This window comes from Manis javanica, chromosome 8 (assembly GCF_040802235.1).
Source record: "Manis javanica isolate MJ-LG chromosome 8, MJ_LKY, whole genome shotgun sequence".
NCBI classification, from domain to species: domain Eukaryota; kingdom Metazoa; phylum Chordata; class Mammalia; order Pholidota; family Manidae; genus Manis; species Manis javanica.
In genome coordinates, this window is record NC_133163.1 from 114,759,754 (window position 1) to 114,776,868 (window position 17,115).

The 17,115-nt window shown below is 37.1% G+C and overlaps 1 non-coding gene across 1 annotated transcript; it reads right to left on the bottom strand.

Moving 5' to 3' along the window:
- Window positions 1-16,816: 16,816 nt before the first annotated feature.
- TRNAQ-CUG (transfer RNA glutamine (anticodon CUG)) lies at window positions 16,817-16,888 on the bottom strand. The gene has a single exon. It is a non-coding gene; the product is annotated as a tRNA-Gln (tRNA).
- Window positions 16,889-17,115: the final 227 nt, after the last annotated feature.

The window sequence follows — 17,115 nt, forward strand, 5'->3', positions numbered from 1 at the left end:
CAAGAACCTGTAAAAAGTAAACTCTCAGTCTTTGTATGTCTGGAAATGTCTTAGGTGAGAGTGTAGTACAGTCTAATATTCTAGATCATTGTCCCTCAGCACTTTGGAGGTGATACTCTAGTCTTCTCACACTTATTGTTGTCCATGAGAAGTCCACTGTAAGTCTAATAAATAGTCGTGCCTTTGAAGATGTTTTATCATCTCTCTGGTAGTTTTCAGATTTTTCTTTTTGACTTTGATGTTCTACAGTTTCACTCCAGTGTGTCTAGGTGAGGGTGTGCTGTTATTTTTCCTGCTTGGCTGGTGGACTTCCTCAATTTAAAAAACCAAATCTTTAAAATTTCATCCATATTTCTCCAAATATTATCTGTCCCCCATTTTCTTTATTTGTAATTCCTATTGAATATATGTGAGATCTTCTCATTGTATCTTCCACACCTCTGACTTATTTTTAAGTTTTTAAAATCTCTTAATCTGTGCTGTGTTTTGGGTGATTTTTTTATATCCAGGTTCCAATTCACTAATTTCTTTTCAGCTATGTCTAATATACTGTGTAACCTGTCTATTCTGTTTTTACCAATTATTATATATTTTATTTCTGAACTTTCTAATTGGTTCTTTTACCGTATTTGTACTTTTTAATATAGAGCCCTGTTTTTGCCATAAGGTTATCTCTTAAAAGTTTTAAAGAAAAGTTTAAAAGTTTCTTTAGATTGTTCTATTGAGTTTGGGGGGAACATTTTTTTCTGTTTCTGACTCTCCCTCTTTCAATCTGCCTCTTAGTGACTTATTTCCTTATGCAATTTGTAATTTTCCACGTTGAACTGTCTGCAGCAGGGCTGCTTCCCATGGAGTTCTGTATGCCATGGATTTTGAAGGTATTTCTAACAGATCAGTTTCAGGTTGCTGCCACCAAGAGCCTGCAGGTTTCACTAATTATGGAAGTTTTTTTTTTACATTGAATTTTTAGTTCAAGATTTCTGTGTCAGATGCAAAATTGTGTGATATCTGTCTAAGGGTATGTGAATGAATTCATCCTTTTTTTTTGTTGTTTGGTATTATGTATGCAGAGAATTAGTAGGATGGAGTTGAAAGTTTTAAAACCTGTCTGGGTTTTCTTGAAGCTGTTTCATTCCTATATTTCAATTTCGTTTTGAAGTGGTGAAAATTGAATTCTTACTTTCATGCATTTACGTTGTCGTAAAAAGTAGAGTTCGTTGTTTTAAATTAAATCAACAGTTCAATACCTGGGTAGTTTTTTCATGCCTTCTCTATTAGCTGTTTGCTGATTTCTCTTCTGGGATAAAAGGCAGTGAGGCTTGAAGTATAGGCTTCTTGTCTGTAATTTACAGATTTGATTGGAATGCACTGTGAATTATCCTTGTGAAGCCTTAATGATTCACTGCTTGTTTTGGGGAATTGGAAACTATTGATTCATGTTCTGCCCCAGGAGATGTTGCTTTCTGTCTGTTAAGGGTGCATTAGAGGGCTGGGCTTAGGTTTCAACTTTGCCAACTGACAGATTGTTGCCCACGTTTTAAAATCTAGGTTGCATGGAAATCTCCCTCAGTTCTGGCAGGTGAAGCTCTGATAGAGAGTTACGTATTTCAACATCTTTTCCTCAGATGTTACCCAACTGGACCAAACTTTCTAGAAAAACAGGAGCTTTCTCTGTTATTGGTGATATGTTGGAGACCTCCACTGCCTGAGAAGGAAGTCACTGTCACATGTGACCCCTGAGCACTTGAAATGTGGCCAGTTCAATTTGAGATACATTGCAAGGCAAAAACAGAGTGTGAAAAAAACGGTAAAATATAGCATTAATAATTGTTATATCAATTACATGTTGAAATGACAGTATTTTGGATATACATGGGGTTGAATGAATTATGTTATTAATTTCATGTAGCTTCTAGAAATTTTTTAATCACTTATATGACTAGCCTTATATTTCTGTTGGACAGTGCTGCTGTAAAGTCCTGCAAACAAGGAACCCAGAAGTCCTTTGATAAGAACCTCTTTCAGTCATTTTTGCCCTGCACTTCCATTCATCATTTACTTACCATGTCATGATTTTGGGTATGAGTTAGTGCTGTACTATGGGGGTTACAGCTCACCTGGGTGAGGTTCTTAGGTCAGTATATAAGGTGAAAATTAGATATAGTCAAAATTACCCTTGGAAGTCCCTTAGGAAGGCCTCAAGTGGCCATCTTTTTTTAAGTCCCACCCAGACATTTTTTCTCTAGTATTAGGGCAGATCACTGTTTCTTCATTGGGACCAGATGAAGTAGTTGGGTTGTGGTGGGTTCTGTGTTATAGCAAAATAGAGATCTGAAATGCACAATTGCCTTCAGCATAGAGAGATGCCTGCCTAGGAGAAGCAGGAGGAAACTGGCGTCCCTGCAGGAGAAGCAGATTTACACTGCTTACTTATTTGCCATAGAGGCGAGACATGCCTACTTCATTTATTTCTCTCTCTTATCCCTCATCAATCTTTCTGTTTCTTTCTTCTTATATTTGCTCAGTTCTGATAGTTGAATTTGCATGCTTCAACATATAAAGACCTCTGTTCTCCAGTTCTAATATTCTGTGGTTCTGTGATTCTAAAGGCTCATAAAAAGCCATAAGGAAGTTGCACAACAATGTGAATGTACTTAATGCCACTGAACCGTACACTTAAAAATGGTTAAAATGGTAGGTTTTATGTTATATCTATTTTCCCACCATAAAAAAAAAGTCATAATGATGCATAATTATATTTGGAAGGGTAACAATGTGGGACTTTGGCGTCAGACAGAATTGGTGAATGGAGATGTCACCCATTGGGTTCTCCAGGAAGCAGACTCTGAGACAGCCTTTAGCATTCAGGATGTTTATTTTTATAACTTCTCGTGGAAGCAGCACCTATGGGAGGGAGTGATGGGAAGCAAGAGTGAGTATAGGGAAGAGCTGAGCTCTGCAACAGCCTCAGTCAGCTTCACAGGGAGCTCTGGAGCAAAAACGGCCCAACACAGTTGTCCCAACATTAAGCTGAAATGGCCAGGCCTTTCTACCCCCACTTCAGTAATGTGGGCTGTCCCCGAAAGGGTGTAAGCAGGGAAGAGAGGTGGCTCTCTGTAACAAAGGCAGTTCCAGAAGGGCTGACAGCTGAAGGCGCTCTACAAACAACACTCCTACAGGCTCAACAAGTTCTTCCTTGAAGGGAAATCTTCATGGTGCATTCAAGATGTCACCACAGAGCTTAAAATTTTTTTTTTTTTTTTGCCATCCAGCATCTATTTCACTCTTCAAAACTCCTTTTGAGGAGTTAACTTCTTTTACAGCATGGGCATCTTCATAAGTTAGTAAGTGACATGTCCTACTGTCCTTCTGAAGTTAAAGACCAATTGAGTTCTCTTTCCACAGTTTTACCCTTGAACAAAATGACAGCAGGATGAAAAAAGGATGATTGATGTTCATACTTTCCCAGCTAGAGGATGGGGTAATCTCTGTTGCCCTAGTTCTTGCCCTGTCTTCTCCAGCTTCCCATTCATTCTGTGAGCTGTTCAATATCCCTCTAATTAATGTTCTCTTGTTGGCTGAATTTAGCCAATTTCTATTGCTTGCAAACAAATCACCCCACCTGATGGACTAAGGTTTAGGTCCTGCCTCCACCCACTGAAGTGTCTGATCTTGAGTAAGTCTCTTTGAGTCTTGATTTTCTCATCTGCAAATTTGGTACAGTAAAATTTACCTTGCAGGGTAGAGCCAGGGTAGGAGATAGTATATGTGCCCTGTGTATAAGGGTTATAACTACTTATCTAAAGGGGTTATAAAACTAATAAAGACAATCTCTGGCCCCTCAGATTACACTGTGAGTTACTCAACTAGAATATCAAATGCCATGGGTGGTAAATGTGGGAATAATAACTTCTTGTTTGCCAAATTTCTATTTGGGACTCGGCTTCAATGTTGTCTCCTCTACACTGCTCTTTCCTAAAGGACTGGGTGGGTAATACCATTCACGACACTGCAGCATAAGTTAATGGAACAGGGAAAGGAGACGGTAATCTGTCTTCCAAGAAATGTTGGACTAATGGATCATCAGATGGAAAGTTTAAAAAATACAGTATGTCCAAGGTGGTTTATTAGTGAAATCCTTAAAAACTGCCACTATTGAAGATGACTAATAATTGTCTTGGTATTTAGTTGTATTAAGTAAAACTTGTTTTGATGGGTATTTTTCATGTGTAGAGACCCTGTAAGTTGACTCATGTTATATGTCATTTGGTATATATGTGATGAAATGGAATTTTAATTGGGTTCTATTGCACTTAACCATGAAAAGAAGGATGGAGGAAAAAAAGTGAAAAGATTCATTAATAAAGTTCTTTAGATGCTGTAGCTTAGACACTCCACTCCTCCCTTGTCCCCTGAATCAATCGCTGACAACATCGGAATCCTTAAATGCTTTTTTAGTTGAATTATTTATGACTTCGTCTTCTTTAGACTACAAGTGAAAAAAGCTGAAGGAAAAATTGAATGGTTATTACTGAAATATTTACAGATGGAAGGATATGATGTCTGGGATTTGTTTCAAAAAATTTATGGGTCAGGGGGAAGTAGCTGGTGATGCAGATGGGACATGGTTGGCCACAGGTAAGTGTTCCAAGGTGCTGGGTAGTTGTCCATGGGTTCATTATTTTATTCTGTCTTCTTTGTATATGTTTAAACTTTGCAACAAATGACACATTTTTTTAAATTGAATGATTACAACTAATTAAAATATGTATAAATAAAGCAAAGCCTGGAAGAGAACACAGAAAAATGAAGTTTTCTGTTAGCTGTTAGAGTAGTTGAATTATGGGTGAGTTATTTTTTATTTATTTTTATTTTTTTAAGTTTTTTATTAAGGTATTATTGATATACACTCTTATGAAGGTTCCACATGAAAAAACAATGTGGTTACTACATTTACCCATATTATCAAGTCCCCACCCATACCCCAATGCAGTCACTGTCCATCAGTGTAGTAAGATGCCACAGATCCACTATGTGCCTTCTCTGTGCTACACTGTTCTCCCCGTGACCCCCACACCATGTGTACTAAACATAATACCCCTCAGTCCCCTTCTCCCTCCCTCCCCACCTGCCTCCCACACCCCTCCCCTTTGGTAACCAATAGTTCCTTCTTGGAGTCTCTGAGTCTGCTGCTATTTTGTTTCTTCAGTTTTGCTTTGTTGTTATAGGGAGAGTTATTTTTTAAAATTTCACTTAACATTATTCCAATTTCACTTTTCAACAAATGAAAATCCAAAGGAAAGATGAACACCAAAAAAAAAAACCCCAAAAACCTTGCAAAAACAGCAACCCTGTAAAGGTAAGGATCAGCGGTGTGCTGGAGCTGCTGGTATTACGTCGAGAGGACTGATGGTTCAATTTTAAGAAATTTTGCAACCTGGTTAACATCACATGGCTATCAACCAAGGTGGGAATATTTCTACCCTGGAAATCAGCAAACACCAGGAATTATTACTCCCAAGAACCAGTTTTTAAACATTTACTAGCAACACTGGTCAGAGTTATGTTGTATGCTTTCCTGCCTGCAAGTATCTAAAGATACTGAAATTAATGAGTAGGTACTTATTAACTTTTTTCTACACACGTTTAATGAGGTCTTACCATAGGCATGAATCTGTGCTAGGCCTTTTAGGGGATACAAAGTATTATTTAAAGAAGAGGAGGATGTTCTAAACTTTATGAGAGAACATATGCACAAGAGATTACAATACCAATATGGCAGCTATGGAACTGGGATGCTCAGTTAGCTGTGAGGACAGTTAGCTGATGGCTTTCAGCTGTTAGTGCCTTTAGGATCCACCTTAGCTTTCTACGTGTACACTGCTGTATACTTTAACAGGGTGAATTTATGGTATATAATTATATCTCAATAAAACTTACTGAAAAAAGGAAACAAAACAAGGATGTATTTACCTCTATGTTAAATGTTTTTCTAGAAGGCCTATCTAATGCAATAGGATAAGAAAAATAAATAAAAGGTACAACTTTTGAAAGAGATTTAAAAAAATCATTATTTGGAGACTATTTTATTATCCATTGAGTTAATGCCAAGAAAGATGAGGAAAGTTTTAAAGAGTTCAGTAATGTGGTTTAGGGGATATATACTTTATCTGTATGTGTATAAACAAACACATACACACACACACACACACACACACACACACACACACACACACACAATAATATATATGCCAGCCAGAAAAATATGTGATTCACAGTAACAGTAAAAATGATGAAATTCATTTGAATAAACCTAATCTAAAATGCATAGGACCTTTACAGGGAAAATCATACAGTATGACTAAAATACATTAAATAAAACTTGAATCATGGATATGTAGTTCATAGGAGGGAAATCTCAATATCAAAAATAAGGTATTTCTTCACAAATTAATCTATAATTGCAATGCAATTCCAAATAAAGTCACAATAGATTATTTGGAATTTCTTAAATTGTTTCTCAAGTTCATCTGGAAAACACATATGTAAGATAAATCAAGAAAATTTTGAAAGAAAGAAAAGAATTATCAAAAGCAGGAGGCACATGGGTAAAAAAAAAAACCAAAAACAGAAGAAAATAGAAAGGCTTAAAGCAGATCCATGTACTATGAAGTTTTAGTATGGGAATTTAAGATGTAAAGATGGCATTTCAAAACAGTGGGGAAAGATGGATTATTCAATAAATGATGTTGAAACAAATGGATATTCATAAAAGAAACTATAATGCTAAAAAATAAACCTGTATGGAAAATATTCCATTTAAAAAGTTAAAATACAAATAATAAACTGGGGGAAATATTTGCAACATATTTTATTGACAAGCACTTAATATCCCTAATTCCATAAAGAACTTTTATGAGTCATTAAGCAAATGATAAATATCCTGGTAGCCAAATGGACGAAGATTTGAATAAGCAATTAAAAAAAAAAAAAGAAATGGAAATAGTCAATAAACATTTAAAAAATTCTTAACTTCAGCAAAAGAACTCCTAATTACAATAAAGGTTAGATATTATTTTTATATATTAGCAAAGATGAAAATGATGGACAATACTCCATATTTTTAAGAATATAGAGAATCAGGGACTCTCATAAATTATTATTAGGCATAGAAATTGGTACAACCACTGGAAGAAACATATTGAAAGGAAATTACTCTGCAGAGGATGTTCACTATGCATGTTTATAGTATTAAAATAGTATTATAGTAATAGTATAGTATTGGAATATTAAAACAGAAGATCCTAAATGTTTGTCAATAGCAGATTGGTTAAATAAACTATGGTTCACCTATACAACAGAGCTCTGAAAGAATTTAAGCCAGATCTATATTAACATTGAAGGATGTCAGAGAAGAAATTAGGCTGCTGAGAAGTATTATAGGATTTTACTTATATACTTATAAAATAAAATATACACCTTCATTTGTATATTAAACAGTCTGAAATAATATATACCGAACTGTTAATAGTACCCGAGGAAAGAAGGGGAGGGTATCACTTATTGTGTTTTCAGTTGCAAGTAATAGAAAATTATATGCCTATATAATAAATCATAATATATTGGCCAAATACCCAAAATGCTCAGAGGTAAAGTGGGCTTTGGTGAAGTGTTGATGCCGAGATTCAACAATGTCATTCAGCTACCAGCTTTTCCTCTGTTTTGCCCTTTGCTTTCAAAGGCAAAAGCTTCCTGGGGACATTATGACAAAAAGCCTGACATAAAATGATAAATACTGTAGGATTTCACTTGTATGAGGTACGTGGAGTTGTCAAATTCCTAGACAGAAAGTAGAATGGTGACTGCCAAGGGGGAATAGGGAGTTGTGAATTAATGGGTGTAGAGTTGCTCTTTGCAAGATGAAGAGTTGTGGAGATTGGTTGCACAATAACGTGGCCACACACTTAAAAATGGTTAAGACGGTACATTCTATGTATGTTTTACCACAATTTAAAAAATATTACGCTAGAAAAACGTTAAAAGCCTCATCCCAAGGCTGCGTCCCCCTAGTGGTGGGAGCGTTGTTACTGCATTCAGGCCTTTGGACTTCTTCACTGGGGCCCAGCCACTGCTGTGTCTGTCTCCCTTCACTTGTCACACAGCAGTCCTGGCTGGCCACTGGCTGGACCATAATAGTGTGGGCATAGTTTGGTCAGTAGTGTGCCTACTCCTGAATCATGCACTATGTTGGCATCACATTCTAGGGGCCTCTTTGTAAATTTAGGGAGCAATTTTGTTTGTCACAGTGATTGGGCTTTTAAAGAATGTGGGCCCGAAATTTTTGGATTTCTGATGATGTATAGGACAGTCCAATACATGACAGAATTTTCCCACATCTTGCATGACTTTTAGTATTCTGCTCGACATTAATTAAGATATAAAAAACCTGTTTATAACAATTTGAACCTAGATCCTAACTCTTTTTGCATGGTCTTAATATAAACTGAAATTCAAGATGTAAGAATTATGGGTAAGTTGGGAGAAAATGGTATTTTGTTTCATTTGGGACTTTTCCAACAGTTGTTCACTGCTTCAGAAAATCATGTTTCCAACAACTAACGATACTTGTGGTATTTGAGTCACCAGTTCAGCCCTACCTATTGCAATTTATATTGCATGGTTTATCTCTGAAACCGGGATCTAGCCTGTAATCAAAGACATCTTAGATTCTACGAAATACAGTCTTGAGTATTAATCTGCGTTTGCAGTTGTTGCATTCATATTTCCCCTGAATTCTTGTAACAACATCCCAACTGGTCTCCCTGTTTCTGCCCTACAATCTATTCTTAACAGAGCAGCCTGTTTTCCTTTTAAAATGTAGGTCAGACTGCTCAAAACCTTCTAATATGGTTGGAGGTGTACTTTGTCAAGATTATTCTGGCAGCCACCTGCATGTTGAATTGAGCATAAGGGTAGGTTGAAACTAATAACGGAGGGGTAGGGCTGCGACTGGACCAGTGGCTGTAGGGACGGAAGGCATACACAGAGATTTCTTGTAAAGGGAGCAGCAGGATCTTTTATTTGTTTATTGGCATCTGTGCATCCCAACTTTGCATTCAATAATTTTGGAGATGAGGGAGGACCTTTTGTCTGTTTGTGTGCTTTCTTGCTCTTGATCTCTCTTGTTAAAAGACAAACCGCACACTTGAAGTCTGAAACTTGATTAGTTTTGATATATGCATACACCTGTGAAACCATCACCGCTATCAAGGTGATGCACACATCCATCATCCCTGCAAATGCCCTCGTACTTTTTAATCCCTCTCTCCCTTCTCCACTGTCTCTAGACTACTGATCTGCTTTCTGTCACTATAGGTCAGTTTGTATTTTGTAGAATTTTACATAAATGGGATTCTACAATATGTACTTTTTTTCTCTCTGGCTTCTTTTCACTGAGCATGATTATTTTGAGATTTATCCATTTTGTCATGGGTATCAGTTGTTCCTTTTCATTGCTCAGTAGTTTTCCGTTGTGTGGCTATACCAAAATTTGCTTATCTATTCATTTGCTGATGGACATTTGGGCCATTTCCAGTTTTTTGCTTTTACAAATAAGTCTGCTACAAACATTCACATATAGGTTCTTGTATGGATATTTGCTTTCACATCTTTCAGATAAATACTTAGGGGTGGACTGACTAGGTCATACAGCAATTATTCCTCTGTTTCAAGCTTTGACTCTACACCTAAAAGTGTCACCTTTATCTGCTTTTTGCTCACTGTGATCAATACCAAAATAGTATTGTGGTATTTTTATTTTTTAATTACTCAAAGGTCTATTTTTTTCTCCAAATAAACATTTGAGAAACAAAAAAAGACTCTGGTGGTCTAATTTTTTCTTCTGAGTGAACATGGCTCTTATCCACATGGGAGATTACACGTACTTGATAGGGTCGCACTGTGCCAAAGCCAGTTCACTCGTCTGGGAGGGAGCAGTAAACACACACCACACACAGAGCTGCAGGGTAGGAGTGTGGAAAGGAATGGGGCTGGTAATCAGGATGAATCCAAAGAAATGACTCAATAATGGTGGAACTTCAGAGGCCAAAGCGGGTGTCGTTTCTGGACTGGGTGTGGATAAAGATGAACAAGCTAACTTTGGTCTAGCCCACAGAAATTCTGGGAGGCTTTCAGGGAAGAGGCCAACAGCCCCAGAATATCAGGGATCCTGGAAAGACTATGTAACAGTAGCCTGTCCCAGTCTTGCACCACTATCTGCCCCTTTATGCTGACCTTCTGTTTCCTATTTTTATCCAGTTTAAAAAAACTAATATCCAGTTCCTTTTAGTTTTGTGTGTGTTAAAATATACATAAAATAAAATTTACTACTTTAACTATTTTAAGTTGTTCACTGGCTTTAAGTACATTCACTACTACCCATTTCCAGAACTTTTTCATCATCACAAACAAAAACTCTGTACCAATTAAACAATAGTTCCCCATCCCTTTCTGATCTCTATCTTTAATAATTTACCCATTCTAGATACCTTATATAGGTAGACTCATATAGTATTTGTCCTTTGCAGCTGGCTTATTTCACTTAGCATAATGTTTTCAAGATTCACCAGTATTGTAGCATGTATCAGAATTTTATCCCTTTTTAAGGCCGAATGATATTCCATTGTTAGTATATACCATATTTTATTTATCCATTCATCTGTTGATGGAACTTTTGTTGTTTCTACCTTTTGGCTGTCAAGAATGTTGTGTATATGTATCTGTTTGAGTTCTTGCTTTTGCTTCTTTTGATACAATTGCTGTATCGTATGGTAATTGTATGTTTAACTTTTTAAAGGACCACCAAACCACTTAACACAATGGCTGCGCAGTGAGAATTTTATATTCTCACCAGCAATGTACAAGGTTTCCAATTTCTTCACATCCTCTCCAACACTCATTATTTTTACATTTCTTTTTTAATAACAGCCATCCTAATCAGTGTGAAAGGGTATCTCATGTGGTTTTGGTTTGCATTTCCTTAATGACTAATGGTGTTGAGCATATTTTCACATGGTTATTGGCCATTTGTATATCTTCTTTGGAGAAATGTCTATTCAAGCCCTTTGCCCATTTTAAAAAATCAGATTATTTGTTTCTTTGCTGTCGTTTCTTCATTATTGTTGAGTTGTAGGGGTTCTTTATATAGTCTAGATTATCGATTGCTTAGCAGATACATGATTTATAAGTATTTTCTCCATTCTGTGGTTTATCTTTTCACTGTCTTGGTAGTGTCCTTCCTTTTAATTTTTGAAAGATGGCTGTACCATATGATTTACATACAATATTATGAGTACCAAACCTAGAAGTCTAAGAATATGTGAAAAGGAAAATGTTGTAATGAAAGTTAGAAGTTATTCTAATTCAGATTTCATGACATGGAAAAGAAAAACCATGATTGAGCTACATAGCATTTGGGTATAAATAAGCTGTTTATAATATATATGTATTTTATACATTTATATATAAATATGTATTTGTACCTAAATATATTTATATATAAACATATGCATTTTATCCTTTCTTTAAGGCTAGTTGGTGGTCTATAATCAGATAATCAAAGTTGAGGATGTCCTGATCTTGTGTATAATTTGTTACCTTAAAATACACTTAATAGAAAAAGCATAGAACACAAATATCACCACTTCATAAAGTTTACCTTTCTATTTCAAAAAATTCTTTTTATTGTGAAACAAACCTAATATCATTATAAAAAAAGAACATGAAACTTCTATGTAGAGTTTATAACAAAAGTTGTAAAGTGAACAACCCTATAAAAATCCTTTTGGGTCAAGAAAGAGAACACTGAGTTCTGTTTACTTAACAAATAGGAACCACATATGGAAGTATTTTGTGTCTGACTTATGGATCCCTGGGCTCTGCTCTATGGGATACTGAAGGGAGGTATGTCTGTCCTGGGCATTCTTCCTGAAGCCTGAGGAGTATGTCAGCCTTTCAAAAATGAGCTCAGATGGAGCGGTGATACTCATGGCATCTTGCCCTTTCCCATTATGGGCTCTGGCTGGCCTCTGGCTAATCCTTACTCATGGTTATCAACCTTGACACTATCGTAATTTTAGGCCAGTTAATTTTTTGTTTTCGAAGAGCTGTCCTGTGTATTCTAGGATGTTTAGCAGCACCCCTGGTCTTTAATCACTAGATACCAGTAGGGTCTCCCAGTTGCATACTAAAAATGTCCCCAGACATTATCAAATTCCCTGGGGGCAAAATTGACCCAGGTTGAGACCCAGTGCACTAACCAATCATTCACTGTGTGCCAGGCACGATGCTAAGATTTATTTATATGTTATTTCAATCTTCATGTTTGTCCCCATTTTGCAGATAAGGAACTGAGCTTCAGCCGGATTAGGTGGATTATTAATGTGATATAGCAAGTGAATTGCTAAACTGGAGTTTAAACACAGACCTATCAGGAACCACTTTGTTTTCGACAACCATGTATAGTTGCCTCCCAGCCTGTGAAGGATGGGATATATTTCAGATCTTGTTTCTTCCACACATTTCAAGGCCAGGACATTTCTAAATCTCTATTTCCAAGCTTTTTTACTGGAAGATTTTCCTACCAACTGTTTAAATCAGAAGTGCCTGAAACTAAAGTTAACATTTTTGCTCTTTCTCTGTTTTTCTTTTCTTCTCGCTTCCCTTTTCAAATTGGTCATTCTTTTGATTAGGTATTGAACCTCAGATCTGACTCCTTTTGTATCTTCATAGGCAGCATCTCATATTTTTGTATGTCTTGTTCAAACTCTGTATTTCATTTCTGAAAAAACCTATTTTTAATAATTAGCAATGAAACCCTAACCAAAACCCCAATAGGAATCTTTTTGGAACAAGAAGTTTAAGGTTCACCTGAAAAAGAGAGCTCCTAAAAATAGTCAAAATTTTAGAGAGAAAAAAAACAGTGAGAGGGAATTGCCACATCGATTTTTATTTATTAAATAAATATGGTTCCTACTGTGTTAGGCACTATTCTAAGCACTATACAGATATTTACTCATTTAGTACCAGACATGAGACATCAACCTAGACTACAAAGTGATAAAAATTAAAGCTGTATTATACTGGCATTGGAATAGAAAACTTGATCAATGGGACTGTATCAGGGTCAGGTCCTCTGGAAAAGTCCGTGCCAGATGAATTAGAAGCAGAAAGGATTCATTTGGAGTACATGTCTGTGGAAGACAAAAGGGAGAAGTAGGACCTTCTGACCACAGTTTAGCTCCAATACCTATGACAGGAGATAGGGAAGGAAGGAGGATTGGGTAGGTAGAGCTTAAGACTATAATACAATTCTGAGAAAATCTTAGTTAGATCAATGGAAAACTCCACTGCAAAGATTGCCCATTAGAAGAGTCCCATTTTGGACAGGACAGTCCAGCTCTACTACGTGCATTGGGCTCAATCATGGTATGGGAACAGTCCAGAGGGAGTGTAGCTTCAGTGTGAACACTGCAGTGAATCTTGGAGGTATGACAACAGGAGACTGTGAGCCAACTACACTTCTCACAACAGGCTCTCTCTTGAAGGGACCTCTGAACCGTGTTCCTTTGTGGTTGCCAGAGGTATGATATGGAGATTCAAGAACAGACTCATTTATAAATGTGAATTCATTTATAATAAAGTAGGCATTTCTGATTAGTGGGAAATGAATGGACTATTCAAATAAATAATGTTGAAACAACTGGCTATCTATATGGAAAGAATTAATTTAGATCTCTACTTCATGTCATCCTCAATATAAATAAAGTCTGGATGGAGAAAAATATAAAGTATTTGAAGAAAAAAATATTTTAACTAATCTTAGTGTGAAGCCCTTTTATGCAAACCCAGAAACCATAAAAGAAATGACTGAGAGATATTTGACTAAATAACAATTTAAAACTTCTACATGGAAAAAAGCATTTATAAAATTAAAAACCCGGTTATAGATTTGGAGAAAGTATTTCTGTCATATATAACAGGCAAAGAATTAAAAGGTTGAATATATAAAGAGATCCACATCAATAAGATAAACAACTCAACAAGAAAATGGACAAGAATATTGACAGGCAACTCACAAAAGAAATGGTAATAAATACAGGAGAAAAGGTTTACACTCACTGGTTATCAAACATAACCAATAGATATTACTGGGCAAACCAGGTGGGCAAAAAATTAAAACATTATTATTATATTTTGTACAAGTACATAAAACACTGAAGAGTAGCTGGGAAAATGAATATTTGGCTTTTTCAACCTCTAAAGGGTAAATGGACAGGGAAGAAATGTCTTAACAATAGGTTTTAATTTAGTGAACCCTCAGTATCTGCCATACCTACAGGTAAGGGAATGGAAATCGTGCAAACTTTGGTGCATTCTTGTTAAGGAAAAGTATGTAGCAAATGAGCTAAGTTTGTATGGACTGATGTGGACAGACTTTTCAAGATGAGAAACAGTACACATAACCTGCTTTTATATATATTACAGGAAAATGCAGCAGTTATCACTGAGGTTGGAGGAAGAACTGAAGTGGAAGAGGACTTAAGGATTTAATCTATGTTTCTGTATTATTTAAGTCACGTATATTAAATTTTTATATTCCTTAAGAGATTAAAAGAGACACATAAATTACTAGCCCTTTTCCCAAAAAACAAGAAAGCAAAACCCTAATTCTTTTCTTTGCCCATGGTATGCATTCACCATTTTTTCCACAACAGCCTTTAATTTTTCTTTCTTCTCTATTCCCACAGCTACACCCCATTTCCATCAGTCTGTGCCTGGTCAATTGCAATAGTCTTCACACCTTCAGTCTTTCTTTACCCCAGTCCTGCAGTCCACAGCCAGCTTACTTTTCCTAAAACCAGGTTTACTTTAATCACCCCTCTGTCCACAAATCTTTTATGGCTCCCCCAAAGTGTTCAGAGTGGGTGCTAACAGATGTTCCAGAGTTCTGGGGTCTAGTGAATCTGGGAAATGTGTTTGACCCAGTTAGAAAAAGACTTCTTCAGAATAGAATATCTAGATTTTAAAATGCCAATGTCCTTAGAAGAGGGGAAGACAGGGTGTATCTCAATTTACTTGGCAAAGTGATTCTTCTGAGGAACATTACTGACCTTCTCAGGACATACATTGAGAAACAATGACTTAAGGGAAAAAGTTCTTAAGAATTCTTCTGGTATTAACATCCTTGCTCAACATGTTCTTATCATTTCATTTCCTCCATTTCCCAAAATGAGTTTCCTTCCTCGCTTCTTCCTTCAGGGGTCAAAACTAGTTCCTTCTACTCCAGGGAGTTCTTCCTAATTATCTCAGTCTCTCAGAACTGTGGCACTTATCACGGGGACTCTATTAGTTACTTCTCCAGAACTGTCTAGGTTTCGATAGTCCCCTTTTCTTGGGCCCAACTTGTCGACTCACCTGAGTAGTGCTAGGACTAAGTCTTACAATCTGTAGTACACATAATATTTAGCTGCTTGAGTAATATTATGCAACTCCCCCAAAGTAGATAATGGTCGCCACTGTGCAAGGCAGCATTTAGGTCTTAGATAAACCTGTTGGCATTATACTGTCATAGAAAGCACTGAAAATTGTACTGTATCCGTTTTCTATTGTTGTTGAACAAATCACCACAAACCTGGTAACTTAAAACAACATGAACTTTTTATAGTTCTGTAGGTCTTAAATTTGTCAGAGGTCCCACTGGGCTAAAATCAAGGGTCAACAGGGCTGTGTTCCTTCTGGGCACCTTAGGGAAGAAATCTATTTCCTTGCCTTTTTCATCTTTCAGAAGCCTCTGTATTCCTAGGCTCCTGGCCCTATTCTCCATCTTCAAAGCCACAGGGGCTGGTTGAGCCCTTCTCACATATCACTCTGACCTCCTCAGCCTCTTCCACTTTTAAGGAAGGACCCTTGTGACTACATTAGGCCTATCTGGAGAATCCAGGATTATCTCCCTATTTTGAAGTCACTTGATTTCCAACTTTAATTCCATCTGCAACCTTAATTCCCCTTTGCCATGTAACCTAACAAATTCACAGTTCCCAAGGAGTGGGAAGTGGACATCTTTGGGGAGCCATTATTCCACTTACTATAGGCATCCTTGCCAAGTCTAAATTGAGGGTTTGCATTCAATATTGGGGGTTGTGACAATAAATGGGAAAAGCTTTTTGGTATAACAAGACTCTTTAGTAAAGGGGGACTCCGCCACCTGATCTTTGGTAAATTACTGGAGTCTCAATATACACATTTTTTCCAAAATGTAAATTGCCGACCTTTGGGCTGCGTGTTAAAGGAAATAATTATGCAAACGGATTTAGCTTAGAGGATGACAAATAGGCCCTCAAGCAAGATTCTTGAAGAATCTTGACGAAGAGGGTGGGCGAAGTTCTCTGAATGACATCTGGAGGTAGTTTGAGAGATTTCCGGAGAAAAGGAGTGAGGAAAAACGCCTGCCTTTGAAAGAAGATGGAGATTGAAAATTCTAGCAAAAGTAATCAAATTTCATGGGAAGCTTTTAAATTAAGGTTTAAGGCAGAGGTCCCATGTTAAAAAAGGCGAGGGGAAGGGGCTCCCTAGGAGACACCCAGTTGACAGGAGGTCAGAATTGAAGGGGGAAATTTGTGAGGTCTTCATGGGCAAATATCATATTTTGAGAAATTCCCTCCATACTTAGTTCAAGGCCATATATATCATAGTTGTTCAACAATCCCTTAATGAATAAAGTAATTAAAAATGTGGCCGAGAAAAAAAATGAGATCATAGGTTCCACCGAGATTTGAACTCGGATCGCTGGATTCAGAGTCCAGAGTGCTAACCATTACACCATGGAACCGCCACGCCAACAGAACCGGCTTCAGCTCCCTCATCCTTAGAGATCCCCACCCCCATCCACTAATCCCCTAAAGGGCGGGGCTTACGCACTCCCCGGTACCCTGCTTCTACGCCTGGTGAGGCGAGGAATAAGGGCGAGGCCACTAGGAGTGTGGTCAGCTGGGCGTCCAGGGCTCGTTTTCCTTCTGAGCCTCCTGGATGCGGTGAGAATTTGAATTTGAAGACAGA